The sequence below is a fragment of the Bos grunniens genome, chromosome 21 (assembly GCF_055505025.1).
Source record: "Bos grunniens cultivar Pamir isolate PY7600 chromosome 21, Bosgru_T2T1.0, whole genome shotgun sequence".
In the NCBI taxonomy this organism is placed as follows: Eukaryota; Metazoa; Chordata; class Mammalia; order Artiodactyla; family Bovidae; genus Bos; species Bos grunniens.
In genome coordinates, this window is record NC_141185.1 from 70,102,275 (window position 1) to 70,124,095 (window position 21,821).

The 21,821-nt window shown below is 45.8% G+C and overlaps 1 pseudogene; it reads left to right on the plus strand.

The window, feature by feature from the left end:
* LOC147349945 (ankyrin repeat domain-containing protein 26-like) overlaps positions 1-21,821 on the plus strand; it is a 510,210-nt pseudogene that overhangs the window by 204,956 nt on the left and 283,433 nt on the right.

The following is a 21,821-nucleotide window of genomic DNA, read 5'->3' on the forward strand; positions in this document are numbered from 1 at the left end:
GGCCCCTCAGCTTGAAGCCACACTTACCTTTCCACCATTCTGGGGGTCCTGACAGAAGAAAGCCAGGCCAAGGTAGGGGGATGATGTGGCCGGCCCGTGGGACTCAGGGCAGGACTGACTTGGGTCTGTGCTGGGCTCCACGTCCAGTCACCACCCTTGCAGTGTACAAAGCTCTTGGGATCATTGTAGGTTTTTGGCCAAAAGCAATGGAGCTGAAGTCACTTATGATGGTTTTTTAAAAAAATCCTCACTGAGGATTCCCTCAGTGCCAGCCTCAGCCCCTAGTGAGATGCAGACTCCTGGTCATCCATGGCTCTGCCCGCAGCCTGCCAGGGCAAGGGGAGGCTACCGGACACTGGGTGCCACATAGGGTTCTTCCCCCACTTTGAGTGAAGGGCTGCACCCCTCCAGGATGAACCCGGCTCAACCCTCCACCTCTGATGCTGAGGCGTTCATGCCTCCCATGACAGGAGGATCCAGTCTCTCCCGGGGCCTCTGTGTCACTGCACAAGCCTTTTCCATGCGGCCCCAGCAGGCAGGCTGAGTCCTGTGAGGAGCCTCCCAGCTCACTGGCCTCGCTGCCCACATCAAGGCCTTGCATGTCCACTGAATGAGTGGATAAGGGCCCCTCACAATGATGGTGATGGTGAGGAGGAGGAGGAAGTGAAGCGGGCTGAGATCCAAGTGTCAGTCCCTGATTCAGGCATCTGTGTGTATTAACTCATTTAACCTCATGACAAGATTGTGTATTGGGTTGGAGGGTGGGGGGCGGGTCCTGCCACTGTTCTCACCTTGGAGCCGGCAAGTTCACTCTCAGTGTCCAGGGGTGGCTGCAGCCACTGGCCACAGACTGGACAGTTTTAACACAAATTGATTCCCCCCCAGTTCTGGAGTCAGAAACCTGTGATCAAGGTGTGAGCAGGGCTGAGATCCCTCCAGAGGCTCCAGCAGAGGGTCCCTCTGGCCTGGTCCAACCCTTGGGGGACCCCAGGCCTCCCTGGGCTTGTGGCCACATCACCCCAACCTCTGCATGCATCTGCACAAACCTTCTCCCCTGGGTGGCTCTGTGCCTCAGATCAGCCCCTCTTTTCTTCCAAGGACACCTGTCGTTGGATTTAAGGTCCACACACATCCCGGGTGATCTGGTGCAGAGGTCAGGAAATTGCTTCCATCTGCCGAGACCTTTCATCGGAATAAGGCCACCTCTGGAGGCTGCAGAAGGATGGACGGCTTTCGGAGCCATCATACTTGTTATGAAGCCACAGGGCAGAGCCTCACTGGGCTTGGTGAAGGGAGCTTCGAAGAAGCAGGGCTCAGTCTTGGGGCTGCCTCAAGAAAACAGTTAGGATCAGGACACTCGGACACAGAGACCAGATGGGCAGGGCTCGGAGGTGTGCTGGTGGGCGTGGGGCTCACCTGCAGGGAGCCTGGAGCCTGACATGACGGCCCAGGGCTGGGGGACACAGCGCATGGTTTGGGAAAGGACACATCCCAGCGTGGACGAGGGGAGGCAGGCCCAGGGACTCAGGCCAGGGGAGCCCAGATCTTCCTGCTGCTCTCAAGGGGCAGGTCAGATGGGCACAGGAGGGAGCCGTGGTTTCAGCGACCTGGGTCAGAGTCCTGATCTGCAGCTGTGTTGTCTCTGGTGAGTGACTCAGCCTCTCTGAGCCCACCGGAGAAGTGCTCGGTGGTGCCCAGGAAACAATGCATGCATATTGGAACTGGAAGAACAATCCTCGTCACTTATTGGTACAGCTCGATCTTTTCTGGAGGCCATAACCAATGTCTTTATGTTTGATGTTCATTTCAAAGTCAAGAAGTTTTTAAAAAGATATGTGTGGCAAAGGATTTAATTGGACTTAGAAAGGATCTTCTTTCTCCTTTATGAGCATGGCCATTTCATTATCATATGAGCAATAAGTATATATGACTGAATATTCACATCACCAGTGAGAATTTCCCGAGGGCCAGACTCCAAGTTAAGTACTTTAGGATAACCCAGTGATGTAATGACTTGTTTCCCAGGTGGTTCAGCAGAAAAGAAACCCGACAGCCAATGTAGGAGATGCAGGAGACCTGGGTTCAATTCCTGGGTGGGGAAGATCCCCTGGAGGAGGAAATGGCAACCCATTTCAGTATTCTTGCCTGAAAAATTCCACAGAGGATCTTAGGGGCTACAGGGCTGCAAAGAGTTTGACACGTATGAGCCACTGAACATGCACACAGTCGTGTAAATACTGTTGTTATCTCTGACAAATGGTGAAGCTTCGGTGTTGTTGATTAGTCATCAGATTTTGTCTGATTCTTTGTGACCCCACGGAGTACACACTCCATGGAATTCTCTAGGCTAGAATACTGGAGTGGGTGGTGTTTCCCTTCTCCAGGGGATTTTTTCCTGACTCCCCACATATTGTAAGACTAAACTTGAGAATTCTTGATTTTATTTCATTTCAAATAGCCTTTGTGTATCTGAAAGGACAGTGTAGGTACTTTCAAGATGTCTTCTGCAAAACAAAGCCCTTTCGGCAAATGTGGTCATAATATCCAGGTAGGCGTTGCTGTTGTAAGTGTCACATATCAGCCAGAGGCAAATTCTGAGCTCTTCCTCTGGCAGAAACAAATTGACAAAATAAGGCAAGAAAGAGAGCTGGGGAAACAAACCACACCAACAAGTGCAAAAGCGTACCTCATGAGACAAAGCTAGAGAAAAACCCAACATCCTTGTGGCCCAAAAACCCTCTTGGAAATGAATGTTCAATAAGGAAGAGACGAAACATGTCAAGTTCCAAGGAGAGGCAATGCCCATGGCCAGTGTAGCTTAGAGATGGCCTGATCGCTTGATGAAGACACACACCAATGTAAGACACACACCTTTGCAGACAGCAGTGACGGTCATCACCATAGTAAATGTTTAGTCTGGGGACAACCTGCCCTGGGCTCCAATAAGCGAGCAGACCTGGTTCTCTTCCTCTGCCCCCACACCATTCACTCATGAAAGCAACTCAGGTGCTTTCATGCCCTTCCTGCCTCTCTGGCTCATCCATGAGCTGTGACTACCTCCAGGGAAGGACTCCGCCTTCTCTTCTCTATGCACCATGAATCTGCACACAGTGGGCCTTCAGAACCTCAGGAGACTCACCCAACCCCCACTATAGCCAGACCCTCCCCAGGCATTAAAACAGCTGTGGGATCACTTTGGCCCAAGTCCTACTTACGGATCCTTGGAGCCCACTACAGCCTCTACAGCACGATTAATGAGGCCCTTTATACACAGATTCCTGCTTGTCAGATCTGAGCTTTGGATTCATGGTCAGCTCTGTCCCTCCCATGGCAGCCAGGTGGGCCGCAATGCAGACAAAGGAGCTCAGGAGCTGAGTGTCAAGGGAAGCATTGAAAGGACAGCGATGGATGAAACCTGTTGCAAACTGAAGGAGGGTCCCTGCATGTCTCAGAAATGGCCTCTGGTGTGCAGGTGTCGAGGAGGGCCGCCACAGTGCAAAGGAAAGAGGGGTACTCGGGGACAAAGGCTCTTGGCCTCTCGGGTAGCAGCTCCAGGTGGTAGCTCATGAACAGTGGACAGCCAATGTGGTCACATGAGCGTGACGCTTATTCCCTCACAAAGAAAGAGAAAGGGGGCAGGGTGTGGGAGTACCCGGAGGATGTGGTGGGTTGGATGGAGGGATGTATCCTTCCTCTCTCCAGTGAAAATCACTTTTTTGAGTCTCAGAGCTGCAAGAAGGCAGTTACCAAGTCAGGTCCCCACAGCACCCAGTGTGGGCTGGGTGTCTTAGCCCCCGTCACATGGACAAGCCACACCATATGGCTTCCCTGAGTTCTAACAGCAGATCTGGGGGTTTTGTCTAGGTACACACTTTCTTGCTGTAGCTGTGTTACCCCCTTCTTTGAGCACCAGTTTTGTCCTCTAGAAAAAGGACATCGATTGCTACCTTAGCAGGTTGCTACGTTAATCCCTTGAAGACTAATTAGGGTGATCCTACAATGAATAGTTGGCCTTAAGAGATACTGGGCTTCCCTGATAGCTCAGCTGGTAAAGAATTCTCCTGCCATGCAGGAGACCCCGGTTGGATTCCTGGGTCAGGAATGCTGATCCGCTACAGAAGGGACAGACTACCCACTGCAGTATTCTTGGGCTTCTCTTGTAGCTCAGCTGGTAAAGAATCTGCCTGCAATGTGGGAAACCTGGGTTCAATCCCTGGACTGGGAAGATCCCCTGGAGAAGGGGAAGGCTACCCACTCCAGTATTCTGGCCTGCAAAATTCCATGGACTGTATAGCTCATGGGGTCGCCAAGAGGTGGACACGACTGAGGGACTTTCACTTCACTTTCAAGAGATATGACCTGAATCCAGATTAAACTGGAGTCTCCCAGTGTCATCTGGCATTTCTTCCCTGAAGCCAGGCAAAATCCACACAGGTGCATTTCCAGGGTCTCCACGTAGCCAGCTGGACAGAAAACCCAGCGTGGTTCAAACAAGCTGACAGACAAGCAGGAGAGGACTCACGGGCAGACGGCTTCCCTCCGGTCTCAGGTGGAGCTCCGGGACCACAGCAGGACCGGTGCTCTCACTCCCTGGGCTCAGCAGCACCCTCCTTCTCAGGCCGGGGGCTCTGCTCTAACGGGCGCAAGAAGGTCACCAACTGCTCCAGGTGACCTCACGCCCCCTCCCACTGCTGCAACCTGACCTCACAGGGCCCCAGCCTTTCCGGCAGAGCCAGCCCTCCTCTTCCCTTGAATCCAGCTTGAGGCCTGGTCCTGGGTCCTGATTGGTTAGCGCCAATCATGGTGGCCAGTGATGGAGCACACTGATTTGCCAGGTCCAGGTCATGTGACCATACTCTCCAAGACACGTGTGAGCTGCTCACGCTCTGTCAGGGATGGAGAGAGTGCAATGCCCCCAGAGCAGAGCTGAAGTCACTCTGTCCGTGTGCTCAGTGTCCTGGGACATGCCTGCACGTCATCTCTACACACCACTTGGTCCCCTCTGCAGACCACATATTCATGACATACCTTTTCCCTTCGCAAGCGCTGTTTCACGCACTGACATTCAAGGGAGCAAGACCTCCTTTTGGAAGGTAGGTTTGGAGATCCTCTCTTAAACTCTGGGCTTGTTCCTTGTATCATGTTAGAATAATTTATTCAGTCTAAAAACCCTCACTGAGCACCACCACATGCTGCTTTGCCTATTCAGGATTCTTAGCTGTTCTGAGTAGAGGGCATGGCCTAGGGGCCTCCCAAAGGGAATGAATTTTGTCCAAGGAAGTACCCGAGAGGCTGAATCACTGAATCACTTTGCTGTACACCTTAAACAAATTATTGTAAATCAACAATACCTCAATTTAAAGAAAAGATACTCCCTCATCAAAAATGGTTTGAAATTTTGTAAAGTTTTTCCTTCAATTGTTGGTTTTTAGTATGTGTCGAATTGATTTGGTGCTGTCTTTTGAGGTAGGGATCCAACTTACTTTCCCACATGGATACCAAATTGTCCCAATGGGACGATTCCTTTGTCCTTACTCCTGCAAATGTCCTTTCTGCATTTACACATTAAGAAGTTTCTTTTAAAAATGCCAAGTATCAAGAACTTCAGATCTTTGGAAATTTGTACAGCACCCCAGAGGCATGTTTCCATTTCTGTGTCTTCTCTTCACACTTTACCATTGCCTGTTTCTAGTATACACAAGTACCCTCAGAGGGTTCTCTGTAGTGAACCATGTATGTTTCTGTGAGGACAGAGGATGTGAGCACAGAGGAGGAACTGAGTGACCATAGTGACCAATATTAAGTCTGGCTGAGACTTCCTAAGGCAAGGTCTGTGTTTCTCCCTCTTGCTGTCTGGATATGCAATATGATGTTGGTGGATTGGGACTTGGATCCCTGGGTCCAGCAGTGTAGAAACATACCCATAGCCTGCTTTTCCATTATATTTTCCTCCGGTGGGTTCTGCTGAGCTGGTGTGGGGATATTTCTGCTAAAGGCTTGAGAGGTAGTCAGTCCTTCTGCTTCTCATCCCCTGCCCTGTCTGTACTTCTGTCATTTTTTTAATATAGCTAATTTTCAATGTTGTTAGTCCTTGTGTCATTCTGACTCTCAGGCACCTGTGGTTTAATAGACCTCCAAGTCCCAAGAGCTCTTTGCCTGGTGGAGACCTGGAGAACTCAGGGAGCAGCACCACATCACACTGGAGCCCGGACCAGAGGGAAGGTTCTTGCCAGGAAGGCTCCATCCCTGCTGGGGGGTGGGGAGGGTGGTTTGGGGTTCACATCTGATTGTGCATCCCCCTGGCCTTTGGTGCAGGCCCCACTCTGAGATCTGGAAAGGAGGTGGCTTCCCTCCCTGACACAGAACTAGTATTTTTTTTTGTCCTCGTCCTTGTCCAGTCCCATTTGGCTCCCATGCTGTACACTTGACCCTCACCCACAGGATCAGGAGAGCCCAGTTCTAGAGGAGTTTCATACAAGGAGAGGCTCCTGGAGACACTCCAATGCCCAGGCCTAAATAAGCATTTCCTTGGAGTTTCACAGCCCTGGGAGGAGATACTGGGTTTGTGTCCATTTTACAGTTGAATATGTTGAGCCTCAGATCATTGTGTGATTTGCCCTGGGTCACTCTTCAGGTCAGTGTAAGGTGGGATTTGAGCCCAGCCTCTATGTCTTGGAGCCTGTGACTGTACAGGTGTTTCTGCTCATCAGTAAAATTTATTTCATGTTTTTTTTTTTTGATGCATTTGTATATGGTACTGTTCTGTTCTCTCTCTGATGGTTCATATCCTGCTACATTGCTGAATTTATTAATTTTAATACTTGTTACTTGGTGGAGTTTTTATGGTTTCATATAAATTCTGTCATAATTGAATAGTGGCAGTGTAACTTCATTTGTTCCAATGGGGATGCTTTTATTTCCTTTTCTTGCCTAGTTATTCTGGGTAGGACACTTCCACTACTATGTTGAACAACTTTGGTGAGAGTGGGCATCCTTGTACTATTCCTGATCTCTTAGGAAAATCTTTCACCTCTTTACCACTGACTTGGATGTTACCTGTGGGCTTGTCTTATATACCCTTTAGGATGTTCCATGTTTAACCACTGTATTGAGAGATTGTTCCAAAATTGGTGTTACCCTTTGTTGAAAGCTTTTTCTGCAGTTATTGAGAAGATCACATGATTTCATTCTTAATTTTGCTCATATTGTGTATCACGGTGATTGATTTGCAGATAATAAATCATGCTTGCAGGCACAGAATAAATTCCATTTGATCATAGTGTATGATTCTTTTTAATGTGTCTTCAATTTGGTTTGCTAATATTCTTTTGAGGATTTTTACATCCGTGTACACCAGGGTCAGGGTTCTCTGGTGGTTCATATGGTAAAGAATCTGCCTGCAATGTGGGAGACCAGGATTTGACCCCTGGGTCAGGAAGAGCCTCTCTAGAAAGGAATGGCTACACACTCCAATATTCTTGCCTGGAAAATTCTGTGGACAGAGGACCTGGTGGGCTACAGTCCATGGGTCACGAATAACTGGACATGACTGAGTGACTCACACTTACAAGAGTGCTTCTTGACATTCTTAATATCTAAATTTAAGATTTTATCTCAGTCGAAAATTACAGCCTAAGGCAAAAATGTCAAAAGTCCAAGAGTCCTTAGAAGTAATTGAGAATACGGCATAACAGATGAAAGCAAGAAGGACTCCACATAATGTACTTTTCATAAGAATTTTAGATCTTCAGAGGAATTCTCACTGAACTGAATTAAAATGCAAGCTTTAGTTTAAAATGGAAACCTTTTTTGGTATTATGTTTCTATGTTGAGACTGAAATGTTATTATTTATGTGTGAGATATTAAGCAATACTGTGTAGCTATTAAAATCATATTTTCAAAACCTTTAATGACATTTATAAGCACTTATAGTGGAAAAATAGCTGGGAATAGAAGATGATCCCATATAGCTTTAGATGACAGTACAAATGTGTTGAATGATAGTTTTCAGATTGTATTTATTAATTTTTAATTGAAGGATAACTGCTTTGCATTGTTTAGTTTGTTTTCCTCATACAACAACACAAAAAGGCCATAAGTATATTATCCACTCTTTGGTGAGCCTGCCTCCCACTTCCCGCCATCCCACCCTCTAGGTTGTCACAGAGGACAATACTGGGCTCCCCATGTTATATAGCAACTTCCCACTAGCTAGCTATTTTACATATGGTAGTGGTGATGTTTCAGTGCTACTCTCTCAATTCATCCCACCCTCTCCTTCTCCAGCTGAGTTCACAAGTCCTTCCTCTACATCTGTGTATCTATTCCTGCCCTTCAAATATTCACCAGTACCATTTTACAAGATTCCACGTGTATGCATTCATATACTATATTTGTTTTTCTCTTTCTGACTTACTTCACTCTGTATCACAGTTTCTAGGTTCATGTACCTCAGTTAAACTGACTCGTATTGTTCCTTTTCATGGCTGAGTAATATTCCATGTGTATATGTTCCACGACTTCTTTATACATTGTTCTCTTGATAGACATTAGGTTGCTTCCATGCCCTGGCTATTTTAAATAGCGGTGCAGTGGACATTGGGGTACATGTGTCTTTTTAGAGGTATGGTTTTCTCCGGGTATATGGCCAGTAGGGGATTGTTGCATCATATGGTAGTTTTATTCCTACTTTTTAAATAAACCTACATTCCTTCTCCATAGTGGCTGTATCCATTTACATGTCTACCAACAGTTGCAAGAGGGTTCCCTTTCTTCCATGTCCTATCCAGCATTTATTATTTGTAGAATTGTTGATGATGGCCATTCTGACTGGTGTGAGGTGATACCTCACATAGTTTTGATTAGCGTTTCATTAATAATGAGTGATGTGGAGCATCTTTGCATGTGTTTGGTGGCCTTCTTAATGTCTTCTTTGGAGAACTTTGTTCATGTCTTCTGGTCACTTTTCAGTTGGTTGCTTTTTATCTGATATTATAATAAAGCTCGATGATCTACTTGTGTACTTTGTAGATAATCCTGTGTCAATTGCTTCATTTACAATTACTTTCTCCTATTCTGAGGGTTGTCTTTTCATCTTGTTTACAGTTTTCTTTGCTGCTTATATACTTTGAAGTTTCTCTAGATGCCATTTATTTTTATGTTTATTTCAGTCATTCTTGGAGGTCTTGCTGTTATAAATGGCAAAGAGTGTTCTGCCTATGTTTTTCTCTAAGAATTTTATAGTTTCTGGCCTTACTTTTGGTCTTTAATCCATTGTGAATTATTTTTGTGTATAGTATGAAGAAGTGTTCTAATTCCATTCTTTTACATGCAGTTGTCCAGTTTCCCAGCACCACTTACTGAAGAGGCTCTCTTTTCTGTCCTTTCTCCATTGTACATTTTTGCCTCCCTTGTCAAAGAAAAGATTCATATAGGAGTGTGGGTTTATCTCTCAGCTTTGTGTCCTATGCCATTGCTCTATGTTTCTGCTTTTGTGCCTGTACCATAGTGTCTTGGTAGTATAGTCTGAAGTCAGAAGGTTCATTCCTCCAGTTCCACCTTTCTTTCCAAGATTGCTTTGGCCTTCTGGGTCTCCCCCCCCCCCCCCATATAAATTGTTAAATTATTAGTCCTAGTTCCTTAAAAAAATGTCATTGGTTGTTTAATAGGGATGAATTGATTGCTTTGGGTAGTATAGTCATTTTCACAACATTGATTTCTTTCAAGTCAAGAACAAGGCATATCTTTCTATCTGTTTATTCCATCTTTGCTATCTTTCATCATACAGCCTGTCTTTCTGCATACATGTGTTTTGTCTGTTTAGGTAACTTTATTCCTAGCTATTGGGGAAGAAAAATGGCAACTCACTCCAGTACTCTTGCCTGGAAAATCCCATGTACAAGGAGCTTGATAGGCTACAGTCCATGAGGTCCCGAAGAGTCAGACACGACTGAGCGACTTCACTTTCACATTTCACTTTCATGCATTGGAGAAGGAAATAGCAACCCACTCCAGTGTTCTTCCTGGAGAATCCCAGGGATGGGGGAGGCTGGTGGGCTCCCATCTATGGGGTCGCACAGAGTCGGACGTGACTGACGTGACTTAGCAGCAGCAGCATTCCTAGCTATGCTAGTCTTCTTGTTGCAGTGGGGAATGGCACTTTTTTCTTAGTTTCTCTTTCTGATTTTTCTTGTTGTGCTATAAATATGCAAAGGATTTCTGTGTATTAATTTTGTATCCTGGGCTTTATGAAATTCATTGATTAGCTCTAGTAATTTTCTGGTTCTATCTTTAGGGTCTTCTATGAATAGAAACAGGTCATCTGCAATCAATGACAGATGGACTTCTTATTTTCCAATATGCATTCTTTCTCGTTTTCTTCTCTGATTGCTCTGTCTATGACTTACAAAACTATATTGATTAATGGCAATAGAGTGGGCACCATGATCTTGATGATGATCTTAGAGGAAACGCTTACATTTGACACCATTGAGAATAATGTTTGCTGAGAGATTTTCCTATATGACCTTTCTTATGTTGAAGTAGGTATCTTCCATGCCTATTTATGGAGTGTTTTTTAAATCATAAACTGGTATTTAATTTTGTCAAAACCTTTCTCTGCATCGATCAAGATTATCATATGCTTTTTATCTTTCAATTTGTTAATATAGTGTATCACATTGATTGATTTGCAGATAGTGAAAAATCTTTGAATCCCTGGGATAAACCCCACTTGAACTTGGTGTATGATCCTTTTCATGTGTTTTTGTTTGGTTTTTGCTACAGTTTTCCCCAGGATTTTTGCGTTGACGTTCATCAGTTATGTTAGCCTGTAATTTTCTTTTCTGTGTGGCATTTCTGCCTCCTTTTGGTTCATGGTGATGGTGGCCTCGCAGAATGAGTTGGGAATGCTCCTCCCTCCACATTTTTCTGGAACAGTTTGACCAGCATAGGTATTATCACATCTCTACCACTTGAGAGCATTCATCTGTGAAGTCCTGGGCATTTCTTTGTTGGAGATTTTTGATCACAGTTAGTAGTGCTTGTGATTGATCTGTTCATTGTTAGAGCTTGTGACTGGTGTTGGTGCTTGACTTATTCATATTTTCTATCTCTTCCTGGTTCAGTCTTAGAAGATTGTACTTTTCTAAGAATTTGTTCATTTGTTCCAGGTTATCCATTTTATTGTCATGCAGTTGTTTCTAATTGTCTCTTATGATCCTTTCTCTTTCTGTGTTGTCTGTTGTAACGTCTCCTTTTTCATTTCGATTTCATTTGAGTGGGCTGCCTTCTATGGGGTCGCATAGAGTTAGACACGACTGAAGCGACCTAGCAGCAGCAGCAGCATATAAGGCTCAGCGACCCCGAGCTTTCCCATATGTGGGATTTTTAGTGCTAAAACCAGGACAGCCCCGGGCAAACCAGGATCCTGGTCACCCTAGTTCTGTGTATCGTCTTCATTAATCCTGAATGCTCCCCCTTGTCTGTCTCACCCCGTGTTTACTATCCAATACTCATCTTCCATTTCTGTTTGCACATCACTTCTGCTGCCCCCAGGGAGTGGTTTATTCGTCCTATCTAGGTGCTCTAGGGCTTCCCAGGGGGCACTGAACAGAAAGTGAAAGTGTTAGTCGCTCAGTCGTGTCCTGACTCTTTTGCGACCCCATGGACTGTAGCCCACCAGTCTCCTCTGTCCATGGAAATCCCAGGCAAGAATACTGGTACCCATGCCCTCCTCAAGGAAATCTTCCTGACCTGGGGATAGAACCCAGGTCTCACACATTGCAGGTGACATCTTTACCATCTGAGTCACCAGGGGTGCTAGTGGAAAAGAACCCGCTGCCAGTTCAGGAGACGCAAGAGATGTGGGTTCGATCCTTGGGTCTGGAGATGGAAATGGCAACCCACTCCAGTATTCCTGCCTGGAGAATCCCATTGATAGAGGAGCCTGGTGGGCTACAGTCCAAGGGGTCTCAAAGAGCCGAACATGACCGAGTGGCTTAGCACAAATGCTCAGGCTCTCCTGGCAGTGACCACTGTGTTCTAACAGCTTCTCTGTTTCTCTTCCAGTTACAAACTCATTAAAGACTGAGGCAGTTTTTTTTTTTTTTTTTCCTTCTACCTATAATCTCAGAGCCTAGCAGAGATTCTGGCGCATAGTAGGTGTGCAATGAAGTTTTATTGATTTAATGACTATCAGTATCAACATATCAAGTGTCATCTATTTCATATCACTACGTGGGATGTTATGGACTGAATGTTTGGGTCCCCTCCAAAACTCCTATGTTGAAGTCTTAACCCCCAGAGTGGCTATATTTGGACGTGGAGCCTTTAGGGAAATGCATGAGTGTGTGCTAATTCACTCAGTCGTCTCCACTCACTGTGACCCCATGGACTGTAGCCTGCCAGGCTCCTCTGTCCATGGGATTTTCCAGGCACGGATACTGGAATGGGTTGCCATTTCCCCCTCCAGGGGATCTTCCTGACTCAGGGATCAAGCCTGTGTCCCAATGCAGGGGGCCTGGGTTTGATCCCTGGTCAGCAAACTAGATCATACATGCCGCAACTAAGCCCTGGTGTGATTAAATAAATTTTGTTTAAAATTCAAGTAACACTAAATTCAACAGTATACTTAAAAAACAGCATGTGCAGATTGAGCCTATTCCTGTTACAGTCACTCTATCTATATAGCTCTCCATCCATCCTTCTATCTGTATTTGTTATAACAGTGTTCACCAACTGTGGATATTTATAGTATTTCTCTGATCATAAAGTCAGGATGATTTGAACTTAGGTAAAAAAAAAGAAGTTGGGAAGGAAATCGCAACCCACCCAGTGTTTTTGCCTGGAGAATCCCAGGAACGGGACAGCCTGGTGGGCTACCGTCTATGGGGTCGCACAGAGTCGGACACAACTGAAACAACTTAGCAGCAGCAGCAAAAAAAAAAAAAAAAAAGAAGAGGAGACACCAAGAGATCGCTCTTTCTCCCCCTCCCTCCATCCCCCTTGCTTTTTCCCCCTGCAGAGGCACCTAGGAAAGACTGTGTGAGCAGACACTGAAAAGGAGCTCCCAAAGGGAGCTCTCAGCAGACATCCACCCTGTCAACATTGGGTCTCAGGCTTCGAGCCTCCAGAGTGGTGATAAAACAAATTTCTGTTGTCCAAGCCACCAGCCTGTGGTATTTTGTTATAGCACCACCCGTGCAATAACACAGGGGTCGTACCCAGTTCATATAACCATGCTGTGACGATTGATGGGTGTGGTCACACAGGCACCCTCCTGAGTCAGAGAGCTGCTTTCTATTCCAAAACTGTTCCAGTAATACTTCCCATCCCATTTTAAGAACATAAGTGTTCAACATGACAAGATTGAAAAACCTATTTTTCTATAATTCTGCTTTACTTCTGCAAACAAGTATCTTAGAATAGGAACTTCTGGGACTGGAAATGGTTACATGAATATGTGGTTCAGTTTCGGATGTATGACTAGTATTTTTTGCAGCTACGTAGCATTTTCTGTTTTCCAATGATACTTTAAAGCCCATTTATGTTACCTGAGTATGCATAATTAATTCCTCCTTTGGAAATATCTTTGTTTTCTCCGCTGAGCTGGTGATTCTTCATCGTCCCACTCAAATCCTACCACTGCCCTCCCACCCCTGGCCACACTTGTCATCCTGTTCCCTGCCTCAAAGCCTGATATCTACAAGCTGCACCCACCAGGCTTCGCTGTTCTCAGCGCCTCTTTCTCGGCTCTTGACCAAAGGGAAGCACTATTACAGTGTGAAGGGAGGAGTGTGAAGGGCGGGGAGAGAGAGGGGCGGGTCTTCTCCCTCCCTCCCTGCCAGAGCCTGGTCTCCACCATGGGTGCCTTCCTCTGTCATATAGCACCCACGCTGGGTGGCCCCTCTCCTGTGACCACAGCTCTGGATGGGTTCTAGGAATAGCACACATGTTCTCTTTTGTTTCTCCAGGCCCAAGGATGATGGAAGCTTCTGCTGTTAATAGTCCCCAGTGGCTTCTCCATTCGTCTTGATTCTCTTTACCTTGCCCACAGTGTGAGTTAAGGGTTGAGTTGCAACCCCTGCCCCCATTCCTATGTTGAAGTTCTAACCCCCAAGACCTCAGAAAGTGACTGTCTTAGGAGAGTGTCTTCAAAAAGGTAATTAAAGTTAAACAAAGTCATACAGGTGGACCCTAATCCAATCTGACTTGTGTCCATATAATAAGAGGTCCAGGTGGCACTAGTGGTAAAGGACCCGCTTGCCAATGCAGGAGACATAAGAGATGGTTTGATCCGTGGGTCTGGAAGATCACCTTGGAGGAGGGCATGGCAACCCACTCAAGTATTCTTGCCTGGAGAATCCCATGGACAGAGGAGCCTGGCGGGCTACAGTCCATGGCGTGCCAAAGAGTCAGACATGACTGAGGAACTTAGCATATACACAGTAAGAGAAGATTAGGACATCAACAAGCAGAGAAGGAAGACAGTCTGTGGGGAAGGCAGCCATCTGAAAGCCAAGGAGAGAGGCCTCCAAAGAAATCAACCCTGCCCACATCTTAATCTTGGACTTCCCAGCCTCCAGAAAATAAATGTCTGTTGTTTTTAAGCCACTCATCAACGGTGGTGGTGGCTTAGTCACTCAGTCGTGTCCAACTCTTTGTGACTCTGTGGGCTGTAGCCCACCAGGCTCCTCTGTCCATGGGATTTCCCAGGCAAGAATACTGGAGTGGGTTGCCATTTCCTTCTCCAGGGCATCTTCCCAACCCAGGGATCAAACCCAAGTCTCCTGCATTGCATGCTGTTTCTTTACCTCTGAGACATCGGTGAAGCCCACTTATCAATGGTACTTTTGTAACAGCAGCCTAAACGGACTAAGGCTTTGTTACAGCAGCCCCAGCAAACTATGACACCATGGTCAATCGTCCCATCACTAAACCACTTGTGGAGCCCTGGGGATGTGCTGGTTATATCCTTCTCGGACCTGGTCTCACACAGCCAACCTCACCAAGGACGCTTATCATATGTCCCTTTATCCACTCCATGGTATCTATCATCACATTCCTCAGTTTATAAATATGTCAATGTTTGTGTTGTGAATACCTGTTCCTGAAATACTGCAGGACTTATTTTTACAATAAGGTTCCTAAGCTGTTTCTAAGTGAGGAGCCAAATGACACCCAAGTCTCTGTGTAGAGCATCTTGTCGTTTTTGGAAAAATCTTTCCATATTTTTTACATCAGCTGCTGCTGGAAGGCCTGGGGTGATGACTGAAGTCCAGAGAGCCTCTGGAGATACTGTGTGAGAGTTTTTATTGCTGCTTCAGTGGCTGGGAGTCCCAGTGGCTGGTGAGGAAACTGAGCAAAGTGAGCTGGAATGTATACGGAGGCCCTGGGTTCTGCATTTAAGGGGATCTAGGGAGGAAAAAAGATACCGCTACAGTGAGAGTTGTTAGAACAGCAGAAAAAGCTATCTAATTCAACTTATTGAAGGAATATAAAGGGCTTCCCTAGTGGCTCAGTGGTAAAGGATCCACCTGCCAAGCAGGAGATGTGGGTTTAATTCCTGGGTTGGGAAAATCCCTGGGAGAAAGGAATGGCCTTGCACTCCAGTATTCTTGCCCGGAGAATTCCATGGACAGAGGAGCCTGGTGGGCTACAGGCGGCCACAACCTAGTTACTGACCAACAACAAAGTAGTGTAAAACAATTTTATAAAATCATAGGACGGGATGGGATTTATTGAGACATCCCAGTTTTACCACCTTCCCCTTCATGCAACCCCTCAAGTATTGAGTTATTCCTAAAAATACATTTCTTTGTCTCCAAAGCACTTTCACAACCATATTTCATTTGAGCCTCAAGGAAATTGTGTGAGGTAGATAGGGAGGTATTAATGTCTCCATTTTACAAATAAATGGAACTGAAGAGCAGGTAGTTGAAATGCCAGCATTCAAGGAGCTTAAAAGTGTTAGAGCTGGGCCTGGCGACTCATGATCCTCAGACCAGGTGGTTATTGATAGAGTTCCCTCCCTGCTAATCTGGGCATGCGCACAAAAGACTGATGTTACACGTAGACATTCCATCCAAAACTCACAGCGAGGAAGGACTTCTCAACATCTGGCCGTGAGCAGAAAAGGCAGAGGAAGGGAGAGAGTGAGAGAAGACCTAATACGAGCTGAGTTTACAGGGAGCAGGAAGGGGCACATGCACTCTTATCTCAGCCCCGACTGGGCAGAGCAACACAGGAGAGCAAGCAGATGTACAGAGGCTGAGCCTCTCCGAACACGGTCCCCCTCCCGACTCCATATTCAGCTGGCAGGTCCCAGGAGTCAGGTCATCCGTTACCTCCCTCTAATGCTCTGATGGATATGTTTGCAACACACAGGGTTTCCAAATTGCTTCAGCCATGACTGCTGTCTCCAGTGAACTGGGTCCCTCTTCTTCCACAGAGATGCCCCACACAGGCTGCTCTCGCCTGCACCCTCCACCTGCCTGTCTCTCTATATATATATCTTTAAATTGGAGGATAATTGCCTTACAATGGTGTGGTGCTCTCTGCCGTACATCAATATTAATCAGTCATAATGATATATATGTATATATCTGCTTACCCTCTCGAGCCTCCCTCCCCCCGCATTCCACCCCTCTAGGTCATCACAGAACTCCAGGTTGGGCTCCCTGTGCTATATAGCAGCCTCCCACAAGTTATGAGCATACATGGGGCTTCCTTGGTGGTTCAAATGGTGAAGAATCTGCCTGCAATGAAGGAGACTCAAGTTTGATCCCTGGATTGGGAAGATCTCCTGGAGATGGGAATGGCAACCCACTCCAGTATTTTTGCCTGGGAAATCCCATGGACAGAGGAGCCTGGTGGGCTGCAGTCCATGGGGTCTCAAAGAGCCAGACACATCTGAGTGACTTTGAGAGTGAGTGAGTGTATATACATCAATACTACCTTCTCAGTTTGTCCTAGCCTCTCCTTCCCCCGCCGTGTCCACAAGTCCATTCCCTACATCTGCATCTCCATTTCTTCTCTGTAAACAGGTTCATCAGTACTGTTTTCCTAGATTCTGTATATATGTGTGGTGCATGCATGCTGAGTCACTTTGGTCGTGACTTTGGTCATATAGACCCCATAGACTGTAGCCTGCCATAATGCATACCATACATGCGTTAATATACAATATTTGTTTTTCTCTTTCTGACTTACTCACCTGCTCTCTTTACTCCTTCTCTACATCTATCCTTGGAGACCCACCTTCTCCAAGAAGCTTGACTGTTTCAACCCTCAGGGATTTTTGTCTCAGCTGCATTCCTGAAGCCATTATCATACAGACCTCCAAACTCAGCACTGAACATATGCTCTTCAGGACTAGTTCTCTGATGAGATGTCAGCCCCTGGAGAATCAAGCTGGAATCCCACATCCTACTGAATCTCTGCTCCTGCTAGTAGATCCATGCATGCTAGCTGTGACTTTTCTGGGAAAGAATAGGCAAAACTAGGGTTAAACACAGCCAGTCATTGGAATCCAAGAGGAAAGGGGGAAGGAGTGGGTATTAATTGTCTTCTTGTGTTGGAAGTTTTTGCTGTTGTTTCAAGATCCACGTACAGTCAGCATATTCATGTTGCTCTAGGATTAGCACAAGGTAAAAGAACAAACAGAAGCCTTCCTTTGTGCTATTTTAGGAACAAGGAAAATAAAATAATATCTTCCAAACTGAGAAACAGCCTAGCTTTCTGTGATACAAGAATGGGCTCATAACACCTCAACTGTAACAGTTTCAAATTGAATCCTATTACAGTGCAGAGTATATTTATCAGTGTATTTGAGGAACCCTTTCTCCTAAGTCCCCCCAGGGGGAGATCCACAGGCCCAGGCAGGCTCCTTTCAAATTCTCCTATTCCACCCTGGCAGGTCCCAGGGGCTCCCCTGCCCCATCAACTCTCCTCTTGGTAATTGTCACCACCACCCCAAGCTGTCAAGTTTCTCACCCCTTCCTGAGGGGCTCTGGAAACCGGTCTCTTTGTGCCCACCTGTTGGACTGCACCTCACAGGCCTACAAAGCCTGTATTTGCCCAGATTCAAGACTGACGAAAGCCTGGATTGGGCAACAGAGGGCTTCCCTGGTGGCTCAGTGGTGAAGAATCCACTAGCAATGCAGGAGACACAGGAGATGGGGGTTCAATCCCTGCACCAGGAAGATCCCCTGGAGAAGGAATGGCAAACCCACTCCAGTGTTATTGACCAGAGAATCCCATGAACAGAGGAATCTGCCGGGCTACAGCCCATAAAGTTGAAAAGAGTCAAGCCTGACTGAAGTGCCTTAACATGCACACGTGCATCAGGCAACAGAGACATCAGTGGTTTGACAGATGGGGAGCTTCTGTGTCTGAAGCAAAGTCCTGGAGCGACACCCCACCCTGTGCAGCAGACACCTTCAGGACGTGGCAGCAGTCTTTGCTCCTGGTGGAGGGGGAGATTGCCAGTTACAGGGGAGTTGATGTCAGATGGGCTCATTGATTACCAGGGAAACCAACAGAAGGCACACACCTCACCACCCCTTTGATAAGAACAATCACTAGCTGGCGTCCAAGGCAAGTATGTAGGAAGGCCAGAGTAAGTGTAAATGAAGCAGGCACTGGTCGGGTAAGGGATAGACAGAGAGCAAGGGAACAGCCATCTTGAGTGGGCTAGTCAGCCACCACCCTTCCTGGTTGTCCCTGAAAAAAAGCTTGTAGACACTCATTTTAAGACTTTAATGCCCATCATGACAAGAGGAAAGACAAAATATGGGGAATTACATGCGTCTGTGTGTGTGTGTCCAGCGGCTAAGCTGTGTCTGACTCTTTGCAACTCCGTGGATTGTAGCCTGCCAGGCTCCTCTGTCCATGGAACTTTCCAGACAAGAATACTGGAGTGGGTTGTCATTTCCTCCTCCAGGGGATCTCCCTGACCCAGGGATCAAACCTGTATCTCCTGCATTGGTAGGTGGATTTTTTTTACCACTTGAGCCACCTGGGAAGCCTGAGGAAATATACAGAGTACAAATCTAACAGTCTTGAGTTTGGTCCAGAACATCTGATGATCTGGTTGAAATAACTGGAAATTTCCTTTATGTCAACATTGGGTGTTGTAAGCAGATAGGGGAGGGGGTCCCTGGAGAAAGAGAATCAAGTATGATCTCATTTTGGTCAAAAACATTTTGTGATCTAAGCCTGGCCACAATGCTTGCCCTTAAACAGGTCTCGGTCATTAATGATCTTAAGGGAAGAAAGGACTGCAGGCATGAAGGGAAAGCAGTCAAGAAACAATGTGTCTAGGACTCCCCTGGTGGTCCAGTGGCTAAGACTCCGAGCTCCCAATGCAAAGGGGCTGGGGTTCCATCCCTGGTCAGGGAACTATATCCTACATACCACAACTAAGAGTTTGCATGCCCCAACTAAAGATCCTGCACGCTGTATGATGTGGCCATTGAAAAAGATTGGTCCACATTAAAAAATATATACCTTAAAATTTTTTTTTAAATAGAGAGAGGTGAGCAAGAAATAATCAACACAGCAACAGGCCTGTTTTTGTTCTTCATTTGTCTTTAGGTCTGGGGTAAAACCATCAGTTGTGGGGGAAAGGCTAAGCAGAAATTTCTAGCCAGGGTTTTGGAATTTAAGTCCAAGATTATATGATATATATATATATATATATATATATATATATATATATATATTCCATTCAGCCTCCCAAATAGGTGACATAAAGTCGGGTTGTGCCACTGAATGTGCACAGAACATAGAATTCCTATGGTTCTTTGTTAATAGGGACTATGAATTTACATTTCAAAGCATCCATGTCTGAACAAATTGGCTTCTAATGTAATTTGCTGTAAAAAGACAAACTATTTAGTACAAAGGGTTATACTCATGCACATACATATAGACTACATATGCACACATATATAATTTTTAAGAATTTTTTTGATGTGGACCATTTTTAAAGTTGTTTATTGAATTTGTTACAATATTGCTTCTGTTTTTCGTTTTGGTTTTTGAGCAGTGAGGCATGTGGGATCTTGGTCCCCCCATCAGGGATTGAACCTGCAGCCCCTGCATTGGAAGGCACAGTCTTAACCACGGCACCACCAGGGAAGTCCCTTTTGTTTAACTCTTAAGTAAAAACAAGAAGCCATTTGGCCACAATCTAAATATTCAGGGACAGAAGTAAGTAGAATTACTCCTGTTGGAAATGCCACATTAATTTATTATGCATAGCATGCTCAAACAAGAGGCCACAAGACAGAACAAGCAGACTATGCTCTTTCAGAGGTAAAAGAGAAATGCAAAGATGCTAAGTCGTGGTCCTCCCTGAGAATTAATTTTGCCCCCAGGATTCTTAGCAATTAGGTCTTTTCATCTTGGAGGTATCAGAGGCAAAGGAGGGTGCACAGCACCAAATCCATGGCACAGAGTTCAGCATACAGTATTCTACCTGGGGACGTGGAATCAAAAACCCAGCACTGAGAAGGAGTCATGCACAGACACAAGATTTATGTGGGAAGATTTGGGAGAATGGCATTGAAACATGTAAAATATCATGTATGAAACGAGATGCCAGTCCAGGTTCGATGCACAATACTGGATGCTTGGGGCTAGTGCACTGGGATGACCCAGAGGGATGGTATGGGGAGGGAGGAGGGAGGAGGGTTCAGGATGGGAAACACATGTATACCTGTGGTGGATTCATTTTGATATTTGGTAAAGCTAATACAATTATGTAAAGTTTAAAAATAAAATAAAATTTTTAAAAAACTGGAAAAAAAAAAAAAAGATTTATGGAGGCCATGCAGGGAAAGAAAATATATGGGTTCCATGTCATACCACTCTGGATGCAACCATTTTTCACACAGCAGAAACTGAGAGAGAAGATAAAGGAGAAAGACAAAGAAAAGTGGGGAGGGGCTTTCCCTGGTGGTCCAGTGGTTAAAAATCTGCCTTCCAATGCAGGGGACGAGGATTTGATCCCTGGTGAGGGAACTAAGATCCCACAAGCCACAGGATAATTAAGTTTGCAAGTCACAACTACTGAGCCCGGGAGCCACATCTAGAGAGAAGCCCACACCCCACAATGAAACATCCCACATGCTGCAATTGAGACCCACCAAGGCGATGGCAAGCTGGAATCAAGATTGCCAGGAGAAATATCAATAACCTCAGATATGCAGATGACACCACCCTTATGGCAAAAAGTGAAGAGGAACTAAAAAGCCTCTTGATGAAAGTGAAAGAGGAGAGTGAAAAAGTTGGCTTAAGGCTCAACATTCAGAAAACTAAGATCATGGCATCTGGTCCCATCACTTCATGGGAAATAGATGGGGAAACAGTGAAAACAGTGTCAGACTTTATTTTTTTGGGCTCCAGAATCACTGCAGATGGTGACTGCAGCCATGAAATTAAAAGACGCTTACTCCTTGGAAGAAAAGTTATGACGAACCTAGATAGCATATTGAAAAGCAGAGACATTACTTTGCCAACAAAGGTCTGTCTAGTCAAGGCTGTGGTTTTTCCAGTGGTCATGTATGGATGTGAGAGTTGGACTGTGAAGAAAGCTGAGTGCCGAAAAATTGATGCTTTTGAACTGTGCTGCTGGAGAAGACTCCTGAGAGTCCCTTGGACTCCAAGGAGATCCAACCAGTCCATTCTAAAGGAGATCAGTCCTGGGTGTCCTTTGGAAGAAATGATGCTAAAGGTGAAACTCCAGTACTTTGGCCACCTCATGCAAAGAGTTGACTCATTGGGAAGGACTCTGATGCTGGGAGGGATTAGGGGC